The sequence below is a fragment of the Scyliorhinus torazame genome, chromosome 5 (assembly GCF_047496885.1).
Source record: "Scyliorhinus torazame isolate Kashiwa2021f chromosome 5, sScyTor2.1, whole genome shotgun sequence".
In the NCBI taxonomy this organism is placed as follows: Eukaryota; Metazoa; Chordata; class Chondrichthyes; order Carcharhiniformes; family Scyliorhinidae; genus Scyliorhinus; species Scyliorhinus torazame.
Genome location: NC_092711.1, coordinates 165168942 through 165184071, shown reverse-complemented (window position 1 = coordinate 165184071; position 15130 = coordinate 165168942). Strand labels below are relative to the sequence as shown.

At 46.7% G+C, this 15130-nt stretch overlaps 1 long non-coding RNA gene and 1 pseudogene across 1 annotated transcript; both read right to left on the bottom strand.

Moving 5' to 3' along the window:
• On the bottom strand, positions 1-4033 carry LOC140418019 (uncharacterized; annotated as a pseudogene).
• A 751-nt stretch (positions 4034-4784) lies between these two features.
• On the bottom strand, positions 4785-14856 carry LOC140420453 (uncharacterized). The gene is made up of 2 exons (XR_011946377.1): positions 14598-14856; positions 4785-9472 (listed from the first exon to the last, which is right to left on the bottom strand). It is a non-coding gene; the product is annotated as an uncharacterized lncRNA (long non-coding RNA).
• Between the last annotated feature and the right edge of the window lie 274 nt (positions 14857-15130).

The window sequence follows — 15130 nt, the reverse complement described above, 5'->3', positions numbered from 1 at the left end:
TCTGCACCAATCGTCAGTTTATTGAGGTTACACCGGCAGGGAACGAGTCACAGAGCGATACAGATACATCTCCGCCGAACAAATAAAATCAGCGATCTTTATACCATTTCAAACAGTTACTCCGCCCATCTCGGCTGGACTCAATCCAATCATAGTGATTATAGATTACATATATTGACCTTTAGAACCAATGAAATTGGATATTGGGCAGCAAGGACCTGTGTGATCATATCATGGACACTTGGGGGGGGGGGGGGGGGGTGTGGAGAGTTACTCATGGTCTTATGACATCTTCCAGACCCCCTTATCAACCACCCCTGGGTCTTTTTCTTTCATTAAAAAAAATAAAATTAGAGTACCCACTTCTTTTTTCCAATTAAGGGGCAATTTAGTCTGGCCAATCCACCTACCCTGCACAACTTTGGGTTGTGGGGGTGAGACCCATACATACGGGGAGAATGTGCAAACTCCACACGGACAGTGACCCAAGGACGGGATCGAAGCTGGGACCTTGGTGCCGTGAGATAGCAGTGCTAACCACTGTGCCACATGGACAGATTTCTGATTTTCTCTCCTTGATTTAAGGTACTGGTCTGTGGTTCCCCATTTTCTCTCTCCCTCCTTAAATATTGGGGTTACATTTACCACCTTCCAATCTGCAGGAACCACTCCAGAATCTATAGAATTTAGAAAGATGACCACCAATGTATCCACTATCTCTACAGCCGCCTCTTTCAACACTCTGGGATGTAGAGCAGCAGCTTTTGGAGATTTATTAACTTTCAATACCATTCATTTCTCCAGTACTACTTTTTTACTAATACTAATATCTTTTAGTCCCTCGTGCTCACTAGTCCCTTAGTTCTCTCGTGTTTTGGGGACAATTTCTGTCTCCATGAAGACAGACACATTGTTTAGATTCTTTGCCATTTCCTTATTCCCCCTTGTAAACTCTCCTGTCTCTGCCTGGAATGGACCCACATTGGTCTTCGCTAATCTTTTTCTTTTCACATACTGATCGAGGATATTCATTGATTTTTATGTTTCTCGCCAGTTTGCTCTCACATTCTATTTTCTCTTTTATCAGTTTCTTGGTCCTTTGCTGAATTCTAAAACAAGTTCCCAATCCTCAGGCTCACTACTATTTTGCCACTTTATGAGTCTCTTCCATGGATCTAAACTTTCCTTGTTAGCCATGGTTGCACCACTTTTCCTGTTGACAGTTTTGTTCCTCAAAGCAATCTAATTTAATGTCAATAGGTAATAATTCCTGAAATGCTGGCGATTGCATATCTGCCATTGTATCTTTTATTGTCATTTCCTAGTCTACCATAGACAACATGCCCCTCAGCTTGACAGTTTTCTTCTGTGAGAAACACCCAGATAAAATAATCAAAAGAACCACGTGACCACCATTGTCCATCTCTATGGCAACAAGCATAATTTAGGGGGTTCCAAACAGAAATGTGATCTAAATATATTCTTACACCCTTTCACTCTGTGATCCTTGTGAAATTTGAAGCCAAGTATTTGCCACAAGGCTCAAGAGCATCAGCCCACTGGAGGCAAAGTCGTGAGACCGGCCAGTCCAGCAGAACGAAACCCTCCAACCCTCCCCATTGACCAACCTTGAACACAATGTAATCTGTGGTGTAATTGAGAACAGAAACAATAACAGCAGAATCCAACCCCTGTAATCAATTGTGAACTTGTTGGTGTCTCAGCAGGTGTGATGAAACATAGAATCCCTTCCCACATTGAGTGCAGGTGAACGGCCTCTCCCCAGTGTGAACTCGCTGGTGAGTCTGCAGGTTGGATGAATCACTGAATCCCTTCCCACACTGAGAGCAGATGAATGGCCTCGCCCCAGTGTGAACTTGCTGGTGTCTCAATAGGTGGGATGAATCACTGAATCCTTTCCCACACTAAGAGCAGGTGAACGGCTTCTCCCCAGTGTGAATTCGCCGGTGTTTCTGCAGGTTGGATAATTGAGTAAATCCCTTCCCACACTGAGAGCAGGTGAATGGCCTATCCCCAGTGTGAATTCGCTGGTGTCTCAATAGGTGGGATGAATCAGTGAATCCCTTCCCACACTGAGAGCAAGTAAATGGCTTTGCCCCAGTGTGAACCCGCTCGTGAATCTGCAGGTGAGATAACTGAGAGAATCCATTCCCACATTGAGAGCAGGTGAATGGTCTCTCCCCAGTGTGAACTCGCTGATGTTTCTGCAGAGTGGATGAACGACTGAATCCCTTCTCACAGTAAGAGCAGGTGAACAGTTTCTCTCCAGTGTGAACCCGCTGATGTGTCTTCAGGCTGGATCACTCAGTGAATCCCATCCCACACACAGAGCAGGTGAACAGCCTCTCCCCAGTGTGACTGCGTCAATGAGCTTCCAGCTCTGATGGGAATCTGTAGCCCTTCCCACAGTCCCCACATTTCCACGGTTTTTCCATGTTTTGGGTCTCCTCGTGTCTCTCCAGGTTGGACAATCAGTTGAAGCCTCGTCCACACAGAACACGTGTACGGTCTCTCCCCGCTGTGAATGGTGTGATGTTTCTCCAGGCTGTGTAACTGGTTAAAGCTCTTTCCACAGTCAGTGCTCTGGAACACTCTCACTCGGGTGTGTGTGTGTCTCCAGTCACACTGATGTTTAAAAGCTTTGAAGCTGACAGATCGGACAAACATTTCTCCTTCTAGATTTAAATTCTGATGAAATTCAGGTCTCAAGGAAGCGAATGACTCTGTCAGATTGAGACATACGTTTGAGATTTCTGTCTGTAATTCCTCCTCTTCTAATATCCTGTAAAAACAATTTACAAAATACATCACTGTCAGTACAGGATAGAAATTCAGAACAGACAATTAAATTCCAGTTTTCTGGAACATTTCTCCTTTCTCATTCCCTAAAAGCTGTAAATCTCCATCCCACACACTCTCCCTCCATTCTCACTCTGCTGTATCTAATATTCACCCTCCCAATTCTCCTGAAGGTGCTGATTCAGGCTGATTGACAGATCCATGCTCACTGCTTCCTGTCCTGGGCATAGAGGTCATATCAAATAGGAGCTGCAGTCGGCCATTTGGGCCTGTTCAACCATTCAACGAGATCATTGGCCGATCTATCTCAGCACCATTTTCCCACACTATCCCCCACATCCCTCGATATCTTTAATATCTAGAAACCTATCAATCTCTGTCTTGAAAATAATTGATGACGGAGGCTCCACGGTCTCTGGGGTAGAGAATTCCAAAGGTTCACCACATCCTCGAGTGAAGAAATCCCTCCTCATCTCAGCTTTCTCCTCATTTTCCTGCCTGTTCCCCATAACCCTCGACTCTCTCGTCAATCAGAAATCTGTCCCGGGGGGAGAGTATCCCGTAATACGGCCATGGGAGTAGCTGCTATTCCACAGGTTCTAGTGTCACTCGCCTATAATCCATCATTTATCCTGATTGCCCGGCACTCATCTACCTAATCCTTGAATTAATATTTGTTGTCATGTCCCTGGAACGTTTCGGGATTACGTTTGGTAAGATATGCTGAAAGGCATCAAGGAATCCGTTGATAAAAGAGTGCAGGCGGATTCAGTGGGGGTGGAGCCACCATTTCAACATGGGGCCTGACCCTCAGGAGGTCCCTCGACCCCGCGCTCTCTGGGACTCTCTCGGAGGCGGTGAAAATGATGACTGCCGATATTCTCTGTGTTACTGACCAGAGGCTGAGTGTGCTGACTCAATATCTGTGAGCTCATGAGGCCGAGCTGTAAAACACCACGAAGAGGCTCGATGATCCGGAGGAGAGAATCTTGAACGTTGAGCAAGATGCCTCCTCGGCATCTCCTCAATTCTTGGAAAACCGGCCGAGTGCTGTGGTGGACTCCTGGAAGACTTGGAGAACTGAGGGTCAGAGAAAGAACATCCGAGTCGTCGGCCTGCCGGAATAGGTGTAGAGGGTAAGGTTCCCGTTAGGTTCTGGATCCTGTCTTTGACGCCGAGGGATAGTTTCCAACCCAGACCTGTAATCATTCATTTCCACAACTTGAAAGATCACCAGTCGGTCCTGGAGACGGGTAAGGTGAGGTGGGACCTGGCTCCATGAGGGAGTGAGGATTTCCTTCTTCCAGGACTTTCTGGCAGCCACACAAACGAAGCATCGGGGCTTTCAGAAAGTATTTCCCAAGGTGCCACATCAAAGGTCACTGCACAACAAAGGAGCTCATGGTGTAGACTAGAGGCCAACATATAGAGGATTGGTTAGCTCACAGGAAGCAGAGAGTGGGTATAAATGGGTCATGTTTGGGTTGGTAAGATGTGACAAGTGGAATGTCACAAGGATCAGTGCTGGGCCCTCAACTATTTACAATCTATATTAATGAGTTGGATGGGGTTAAATTTGCTGATGACACAAAGAGGGATTGGAAATTAATTTGCCAAGTGCTCTTCAAGAGAATGCAAAGTGCAACAAATAGATTAAGTGAGTGGGAGCAAATTGACAGATGGAGTATAACTTGGGAAAATGTGAACGTGTCCACTTTGGCAGGAAGGATTAAATAAAACATTATTTAAATGGAGAGAGATTACAGAACTCTGAGGTACAGAGGGATCTGGGTGTCCTGGTACAGGAATCACAAGTTAGTTTGCCGTGTTACGACACCCTGGGATAGTGCGCGGTCAATTCCAGCCCCACGTGCCCCGGAGTCACAGCACAAGCGAATTAACCAATAATTCTTATAAAAATACCCTATGTCTTTGGCCCTTGGCTGCCCAATAATCAGTCACCATTGTTGCAAATGTAAATACGATTACTGTTTATTTATAACAAGAACAATAATAAAATATGCAGCAAACACAACTGATTAACTATAAGCCAATTCCTAATTCCCACTTTAACCTGCCCCCAGCCTCTAGACACACATAGACAGACAAACACAGAGGGGTGGAAAGGGATAAAATCAAAAGTGAAATAAATTATTTTTTTCAGATGATGGTTTTTAGCGCACTTTTCTTCACAGCAAACCTGCAGATTAAAGTCTTTAGTTTACAGCCTGTACTGATCTCTGTAGATTAATTTGTTCAGGTGCTCTGTAGTTTAGAAATGCAGTACTCACACTTTTCTGGAGAGGCACCTCATCTCTGTTCAAACTTTTCTTGCAGTTTGTGGTTTGTATTTGGGTCTCCATGGTTTCAGGAATACAGCACCCACAGGCTATCTGGGAAGAGAGATAGCACTCACAGCTGCCTTCTGGAGAGAGAGTTAGTCAGTTCTGCCTCGTGTTGCTAGAATCAAACTGCAAGCTTGGGACTCTGAAAAACATCACAGTGTGATAGGATCCAATCACCGCCTGTTACCTAGGAGCACAGCCTTTTGGGCCAATTCATTGGCCACCAGTGAATCAATCAAACCGAGTCCCAACCCCAATTCTTACACTGGTGCCTAAAGGTCTGCAGCTCCAGTTTAAACCAGTACAGATGCCTGGATTCTTCTGCTTGAATTAAAGATACAGGCTGCTTGCCTTAAAGTGACTTGTCCATTAATCATCCATGGACCAAAAATGTAATGGCAGAAATAAAAGAAAGGGGAAATAAGGTTATGAAAAGGAAGGGCCCTTACAGCCGGTACAGCAAGTGATTAGGAAGGTTAATGGAATATTGTTGTTTATTGCAAAGGGACTGGAATATAAAAGTTGGGATGTTTTGCTGCAGTTGTACAGGGCCTTGGTGAGACCATGGGCTGGATTCTCCACTGGCGAGATTCTCTGTTGCACCGGCAGCGCACCCACGCCCGGGGATTTCCAGACGACGAGCTGGCAACAGTGGGAAACCCCATTGGCCACTGTTGGTGGGGGCGCCTCAGGATGGAGAATCCCGCCCCATATTGAGAGCACTGTGTACAGTTTGGGTCTCCTTATTCACAAATGAGATAATTGCATTAGAAGCAGTTCAGAGGAGGTTGACTCCCAGATTCTGGAATGAGGGGGTTATCCTCTGAGGAAAGGTTTGACAGGTTGGGCCTGTATCCATTGCAGTTGAGAAGAATGAGAGATGATCGTATTGAAGCACATGAGATCCTGAGTGGAATTGACAGAGAGAATGCGGAGAGGATGTTTCCCCTGGTGGCAGAGACTAGAAATAGGGGAGACCCGGTTAAAATCTGAAATGTCCAAGCAAGCCCCTCAGTTCAAGGGCAATAAATTCTGGTCCAGCGACTCCCACATCCTATTAAGAATTTACAAGACTCTCCACAAATCCTCACTCAATTTCACTCCATTATTGTCCAGTTCTGGCTCCGCCTGGGGTAACATCTACTCGATAATTTCTTCTTGTGCGGTGAGTTCTAGGTTATTGGTGCATAAGGACAGATGCTTCAAACAACAGATCAAACATGGATGTGAAAGATTTTCCAACTCCCTCTCTACCCCACGGCCAAATTGTGGACAGTTCTTACTCAGTATTATTTCTCCCAAGCCCTTCATTGTCCCATTATCGCTTTAATTTCACTCCCACTTTGCCCGTGTCCAGTGTGTTTAATTCTATTCTGATTGTTTTAAAGTCAGTTTCTCTCTGGAGTGTGTCAATGCCTTGATGATGTCACAATGGTGTCTCAATCCCCCGGCCACATTAACCATTTCATCTCCTGCTGTGTCTCCAGTAGCTGTGTGTGTTTGGGACCCGATCTTCAGTCCATTTCACCGTGAATTTAGGCTTGTTATTTTTCACATGTAATAAATCACATCTGCACACCCACACCGGTATCCCAAAATCATGTCATATATTCTTAACTCTCAGATGCTCTGAAGATCAAAGTGAGTGTCTGTCTGTCTTATCTGCCCTGTTATGGTGCTGATATTTCATGTTGTGGCCGGGCTTTCAAATGTGGATTTCTTTAAAACAAAATTCATGGGCCAGGATGTAAATATTTCCAGGAGAAAGTGATCAACTTATTCATCCCATCTAAACATTCCAGACTTTCACTGGAACACAGGTGGATACCGGATTGATGTAGGTTTGCCTTTTAGTAGTCAATGGTCAGACGCCCTGTACCATTTGCCAAACTGGACTATTTGACGAACTGCGTGTTTTAATTAACATCCCTCTTTCCTCCAGTTGCTCTACTGTGGGTAAAATCCCTTCGGTTGGGGACGGGTTGATGGGTATTGTTTGGTACACGGTGGAACATTACCAGTGAATGATGCTGGTTCCATCTGTAATTGGCCACAATTATTCTTATCTTTTGCCACATTGGATGTTCATAAAGCTGATCTTTCCTGATGGTTCTGATTGACCATGTTACTGTCCCATTTTCAAAGCTTAAGGGAGAATTCAATTAGGATAAAATATCCAGACCCAGAATAGCCTGGTCCACTGGGCCTATCCAGACTGAAGATATCAGAGAGAGAGGGAGCGAGAGCGAGATGACTGGTGGTTTAATCTGAGGGTAACCACACCTCAGGCGAGGGGCAATGTTGAGAAGGTGGACCCTTCATGGATAACCTCAGCCAGTACGACAGTTGCACCTCAGCTATTGGAGTCACTCCGCATCATGAACCAGCCATCCAGCCAACTGAGCTAACTGACCCCCCCCCCCCATAGATGAATAATAATGCCTTAAAATATTAGCTATTGCCCGTCTCCCATCATACCATTTAATGCAGTTTCCCAGTCTACCTCAGACAACTTGCCCCTCATACCCTGATTGGATGTTCACCCAGATAAATTAAACAAAAACATGGAACCACCAATGCCCATCTTCATGGCAATGTGGTAGGATTTAGAGGGATCCAAACAGAAATGCAAACTGAATATCTTCTCACTTCCAAACACCCCTTCACTCTGTGATTCTTGTGAAATTTGAACCAAGGTATTCGCAACAAGGCTCAAAGAGCTTCAGCCCTCTGGAGGCAAAGCCATGAGACTGCCAAGTCGAGCAGAACAAAACCCTCCGACCCTCCCCAGTGACCAACTGACAGAATGAACAAAATGCAGTCCCGGATGTAACTGAGAGCAGAAACAATAACAGCAATAGCCCCTGTAATCACTTGTGTCTCGGCAGGTATGAGGAAACACTAAATTCCCTACCACATTGAGGGCAGGTGAACGGCTTCTCTCCAATGTGAATTTGTGGTGTGACTTCAGACTGGATAACTGAGTGAATCCCTTCCCACACTGAGAGCAGATGAACGGTCTCTCCCCAATGTGAACTCGCTCGTGACTTTGCAGGTGGGATAACTGAGTGACTCCCTTCCCACACTGAGAGCAGGTGAATGACCTCTCCCCAGTGTGAACTCTCTGGTGTGTCTGCAGGTGGGATGGAACACTAATTGCCTTCCCTTACTCAGAGAAGGTGATTGCCTTCTCTCCACTATGAACCCGCAGATGTGTCCGCAGGTTGGATGAATCACTGAATCCCTTCCCACACTGGGAGCAGGTGAACGGTCTTTCCCCAGTGTGAATTCGCTGGTGATTCTGCAGGCTGGATAACTGAGTGAATCGATTCCCACACTGAGAACAGGTGAATGGCCTCTCCCCAGTATGAACTCGCTGATGTGTCCGCAGGTTGGAGAACTGAGTGAATCCCTTCCCACACTGGGAGCAGATGAAAGGTCTCTCCCCAGAGTGAACTTGCTGGTGACTCTGCAGGTGGGATAACTGAGTGAATCCCTTCCCACACAGAGAGCAGGTGAACGGCCTCTCCCCAGCGTGAACTCGCTGATGTGTCCGCAAGTTGGATGATTTACTGAATCCCTTCCCACACTGGGAGCAGATGAACGGTCTCTCCCCAGAGTGAACTCGCTGGTGACTCTGCAGGTTGGATAACTGAGTGAATCCCTTGCCACACTGAGAGCAGGTGAATGGCCTCTCCCCAGTGTGAACTCGCTGACGTGTCTGCAGATTGGGTAACTGAGTGAATTTCTTCCCACACTGAGAGCAGGTGAATGGCCACACTCCAGTTTTGAATTTGCTGGTGTGTCTTAAGGCTGGAGAACAGAGTGAATCCCTTCTCACACATGGAGCAGGTGAATGGCCTCTCCCCAGTGTGAATTCGTCGATGAGTCTCCAGCTGTGATGGGAATCTGTATCCCTTCCCACAGTCCCCACATTTCCACGGTTTCTCCATGTTTTGGGTCTCCTCGTGTCTCTCCAGGTTGGACGATCAGTTGAAGCCTCGTCCACTCCACACAGAACATGTGTACGGTCTCTCCCCGCTGTAAATAGAGCAATGTTTTATCAGGCTGTGTAACTAGTTAAAGCTCTTACCACAGTCAGTGCTCTGGAACACTCTCACTCGGGTGTGTGTGTCTCGGTGCTTTTCCAGTCACACTGATGTTCAACATCTTTTGATGCCGACAGATTGGGCAAACATTTCTCCTTCTAGATTCAAGGGCCGATGATATTCAGGTCCCAAGGTGACTCTGTAAGACCAAGATGTGACAATTGAGATTTCTGTCTGTAATTCCTCCTCTTGCAATATCTGTAAAAGAGGTTTACAAAAGTCAACACTCGGTACAGGATAGAAATTCAGATCAGAGAATTCTAGTTTCTACGGAACATTCCTACCTCTCATTCCCCAATACCTCGTCTCCAATACCTATTCCCCAGACCTAGTCTCCAGGGAGCGGACTCGGAGGGATGAAGTTTTGGAGCTGTGAGGACAAAAACCTTATCTCGGGGATTCGCAGCCGAGTTTCCAGGGAGCGGACTCGGAGGGGCAGGGTATCGGAGCAGTGACTGTAGGAAGGATGAGCTAGCTGACCACTGCACCCTGGTACAGGAGGCCATTCAAGCAGGGGGAGGAAGTGGTAGTTGTCGGGGTTTCTATAATTGATAACATCCTTTGGAAGCAGGACCGAGAGTCCCACATGGTGTGTTGCCTGCCCAATGCCAGGGTGAGGGGCATCTCTAACCGGCTTGAAAGGATATTGGAGAGGGAGGGGAGGATCCAGTTGTTGGGGTCCACGTTGGGACAAACAACATCAGCAAGACTCGGAAAGAGGACCTGTTTGGGGAATATCAGGAACTAGGAACAAAATTAAAGAACAGGTCCTCAAAGCTTATAATCTCTGGATTATTCCCCGAGCCACATGTAATTTGGTGTAGGAATGAGGAAAATTAGGGAAGTAAAGACGTGGTTAAAGGAGTGGTGCAGGAAAGAGGGGTTCCATTTCATGGAGCACTGGCATCAGTATTGGGACAGGAGGGATCTGTACCGTTGGGACGGTCTCCACCTGAACCAATCTGGGACCAGTGTCCTCGTGGAAAGGATAAATAGGGAGGTCACAATGACTTTAAACTAACAAATGGAGGGGGAGGGGAAGGCCTCAGGGGAACTCAATACAGTTCCAAAAACAAGTATCAGGACAGTCTGGACTGGGTACCAAATATACCGGTTATAAAGTTTACAGGAGGGACAGAGAATATGGCAGAGGGGGTGGAGTAGCCTTACTGATTAGAAATACTATCACCTCAATAGTGAGGGAGGATATAATGAGGGGAAGCATCCAGCGGAGACCATGGGCTGGATTCTCCGTCAGCGGGATCCTCCGCTTCGCCAGCAGCGCGCTCACGCCCGCGGACTTCCCGACGACATGGGGGTGCCCACAATGGGAAACCCCATTGGCCGACGAGACGGAGAATCGTCCACCCATATGGGTGGAACTGAGGAACAAAAAAATCTAAAACTGTAACGGGTGTTGTGTATCGACCGTCTGGTTAGCTCTGAGGCGCTAGATTGTATAAAGGCAGAAATTAGGCGAGTGTGTAGCAAAGGCAGAGTAGTATTAATGGGGGATTATAACTGACACACAGATTTGGAGAGGCAGACAAGCAACTGTCAGAAAGGGAGTGAATTTCTGGAATGTGTCCGAGATAGTTTCCTGCTGCAATATGTTCCAGATGTAACAAGGCGACAGGCAATATTAGATTTAATTATGAGTAATGAGCCCAATTTAATGAGTAGCCTAACTGTGCATGAACATTTATCAAATAGTGATCACAACATGATTGAATTCAGTGTAGTGTTTTAAAGTGAAAAGCACGTTACAGACAGTAGAGTTTTAGGCTTGGGTAAGGCTGACGTTAACGGGATGAGACAGAGACTGTCCACGGTAAACTGGGGAGATCTGTTAATGGGTCAAACAACTGAGGATCAGTGGAGAATATTTAAAGAAACATTTAACGAGATACAGAGCAAGTATATACCCGAGAGGAAAAGTTTCCACTTCACAAAAAGAAAACAGCCACGGACAAATAAAGAGATTAGGGACAGCTTATGTACAAGACATAGTACAGATCCGGGTGAATGGGATAGGTACAAGGACCAGCAAAGGGTCATAAAGCAGCTTGTAAGAGCGACTAAAAGGGATTATGAAAGGAAACTTGCAAGTGACATCAATATCAATGAGAAGAAATGTTTAGTTATGTAACGGGAAAGCGGGTGGTGAAGAGCAATGTAGGCCCAGTAAAAGCTGAAAGTGGAGATATTGTCAGTGATAATGGGGGAATGGCAGACACGTTGAACAATTACTTTGCCTCAGTATTTACAGTTGAAAAGGAGGATAACTTGCCAGAAGTCCCAAAAAAATTAATAGTCGATAGAGGACAGGTACTTAATACAATTAACATAACTATACCATCACTAACTAGGAAACTAATGGAACTGAAGAGTGACAAATCCGCAGGACCTGACGGTTTCCATCCGAGGGTGTTAAAGGAAGTCGGGGAGCACATTGTAGATGCCCCAACGATAATCGTCCAGAGTTCCCTAGATTCAGGAGTAGTCCCTCTGGATTGGAGAATTGCACTTTTTGAAGTGCGGATACACCAGCGAGTTCACACTGGGGAGAGGCCATTCAGCTGCTCTTAGTGTGGGAAGGGATTCATTTTTTAAGATGGGTGAAAGGGGAAAAACAGGGAATTACAGACCACGAACCGAACACGGCATGGTAGCACAATGGTTAGCACTGTTGCTACGCAGCACCAGGGACCCAGGTTCGATTCCCGGCTTAGGTCACTGTGTGTGGAGTCTGCACGTTCTCCGCCGTGTCTGCATAGGTTTTATCCTGGTGCTCCCACAAGTCCCAAAGGTCGTGCTGTTAGGTGAATCGGACAATCTGAATTCTTCCTCAATGTGAATGTAAGCCTACTTGTGACACTAATAAAGATTATGAACATCTATGGTGGGGAAACTACTGGAATGTATAATTAGGGGTGGGGTAACTGAACACTTTGAAAAACATTGTTCGATCAGGGACAGCCAGCCTGACTTATTTTACTGAATTTTTTGAGGAGGTGACTAAGGTAGAGGACAGGGGAATGTCTATGGATGTCATTTATACGGACTCCCAGAAGGCATTTGATAATGTCCCACACAAGAGACTGTTGGCTAAGGAGGAAGCCCTCGGAGTTGAGGGCAAATTATTGACACGGTTAGGAAATTGGTTGAGTGGCAGGAGAGTGTGGGGATATGGGTATTTAATGAGATACAATCAAGAGTATAACACCAAGTTGTAGAGAAAACAAAACTTATTTTATTTAACATTAACTATATACACAGCTCCAGTTGCTGAGTTAGGAGAGATTACTCAAATTTGACCTGTTGCACTTTTCAGGATTAATTTCAATTTGCCACTGTTCTGCCATCGAACCAGCCCGTCCATATCATCCTGAAATCTGAGGCGTTCCTCACCATTTCCCACCCCCCCAATTTTTGTGTCATCTGCGAACTTATCATATCTCCAATATTCACATCCAAATCATTGATGTACGTCCGAACAACATGGAACCCAACACCGATCGCAGTGGAACACCACTGGACACAGGTTTCCAGTCACAAAGACAATCTTTGACCATCTCCCTCTGCCTGCTGCCAGGAAGCCAATTTTGGTGTCAATTTGCCTGGAGCCCATCTTGACCAGTCTCCCATGTAAGACATTGTCACAAACCTTACTGAAGTTTTTCTGGGCTACATGTGGGCGGCACAGAAACACAGTGGGTAGCACTTTGCTCCACAGTGCCATGGTTCCAGGTTCGATTCCCGGCTTCGGTCACAGTCTGTATGGAGTCTGCACGTTCTCCCCGTGTCTGCGTGGGTTTCTTCTGGGTGCTCTGGATTCCTCCCACATGTCCCGAAAGACTTGCTTGTTCGGTGAATTGGACATTCTGAATTCTCCCTCCATGTACCCAAACAGGCACCAAAATGTGGTGACTAGGGGATTTTCACAGTAACTTCATTGCAGTGTTAATGTAAGCCTACTTGTGACAAAATATATTATCAACTGCACTACCCTCAACTACACACCTAGTCACCTCCTCGGAAAATTCTAATGAAATCGAATCCACAGAATCCTTCTGCACCGACCCTCCGATAGAGCATGCTACCCAGGTCCACTCCCCCTCTCTATCCCCTTAAACCCACCTACCTTTTGGACACTAAGGGGCAATTGTTCATGGCCAATCCACCTATCCTGCACATCTTCTGGACTGTGGGAGGAAACTGGAGCACCCGGTGGAAACCCACGCAGACAGGGGGAGAATGAGAAAACTCCACACAGTGCTGACCATAGATCTCTTCCTTTCCAATTCCCCACCCTCTTCTTTCAAACCAACTTTCCCCTTCTGATTTCCTGCTTTCAGAGACCCAAAACCTAAAGAGTCAGAGAGTTTTACAGCACAGAAAGATGCCCTTCGGCCCATCGTGAAAATGCTGCCTGTTCAGCCACAGCAGGTCAAAGATGAAAAGAGAGAGCAACAGCTCAGCACTTCATGTAGACACAAAGCCATTTGATCAGTCCCTCACTGCCACCAGCTCAGATACGATACTGCACAAACTTAGCAGCCACTATAGAGTTGGGATCAGCTGTGGTGAAACACTGGAACTGGATCCAGGTCAGGGTGAAATACAGTTTGCTTGCCAGTTCATTGGATGGTGAGATCAGAGATGGGTTCTGCTATGGGTGAACTCAGATGAGGATTTTAATAGGCACTGATGAGGGTGTACATTGAGATGCTGAGTGGATTGACTGGCTTGTCAGACAGTCAGTCCCCTTCACTGTCAGGCAGCATGTAGAGGTCTGACTCCAAGTCTCCAAATTGGCAGAGGACATTGTGCAGAACGTGCCCTGTCCACAGCCTCTGCTCCATCTCCTTGTTCTAGTGCAGAACCAGAGGCACTGCTATTGTTGCTCAGAAACCAGTTACATCCTTTGTTTGGGTCGGTCTTTATAAGACAGAATCTCCCTTTGACAAAGCTATGCTGACTATCCTTGATTAATTCTTGCCTCCGCAACAGAGATTAATTCTGTCCCTCAGGATATTTATTTCCTGACCACTCACGTTAAACTCACTGGTCTGTAATCCCCTGGATTTTCTCTACTTCTCTTCTTGAATAATGGAACCACATTATCTGTCCTCCTTCCTCTGGCACTGCTCCTGTGACCAGAGATTTGAAAATTATTCTCAGAGCCTCTGCAATCTCCTCTCGTGGGCCACAGCAGCCAGGGAAACATCTCATCTGGGCCTGAGGATTTAAACAAGTCACCATGTGAAGGTGAGAATGAGAACATGAATTTAATGGGGAGAAAAGGAAGTGTTTTACTTACAGAGGTGAGAGGAAGTTTCAGTCTGTGTGAAGCTGCAGGAGCAGCAGCTTTGCTGGGCAGACAGTGAAGGAAGCTTCGTGCAGCCAGTGACACAGGCCCCAGACTCTGATTGGCTGGAGGATCAGCGCCTGTCCAGTCGTCCACAGGTTCCTATTGGCCAATCTCCGTCATGGAGACAATGAGGGGACGGACCTCGGCGCACGTGGGGTGGGCGGGTATTTGACCTCCCGACGCTGAGCTCTTGTCCAATCCGGAGTATTTTGTTTCTGTGACCAGGTGTTGCTCTCAGAGTGCTGGGAACGCCCCTCTGGGTTATTGTGACGTCCCAAAGAAGCCCTGCCTGAATCACTCTGTTCCGCGGTGACGTTTCCGGGTTCCAGTGCGCAGGCCCGGCGGGCGGGCACGAGAGCCCCGACCCCTCCTGTTGTTCCCCCTCTCCCTTCCCCTGCACATCAGCAGACAAGGTTTCCAGGCAACCGGCTGACGCTTCGGGCCAGAGCGAGAAGCTGCTCGGTGATCTCTATCTCCACCCA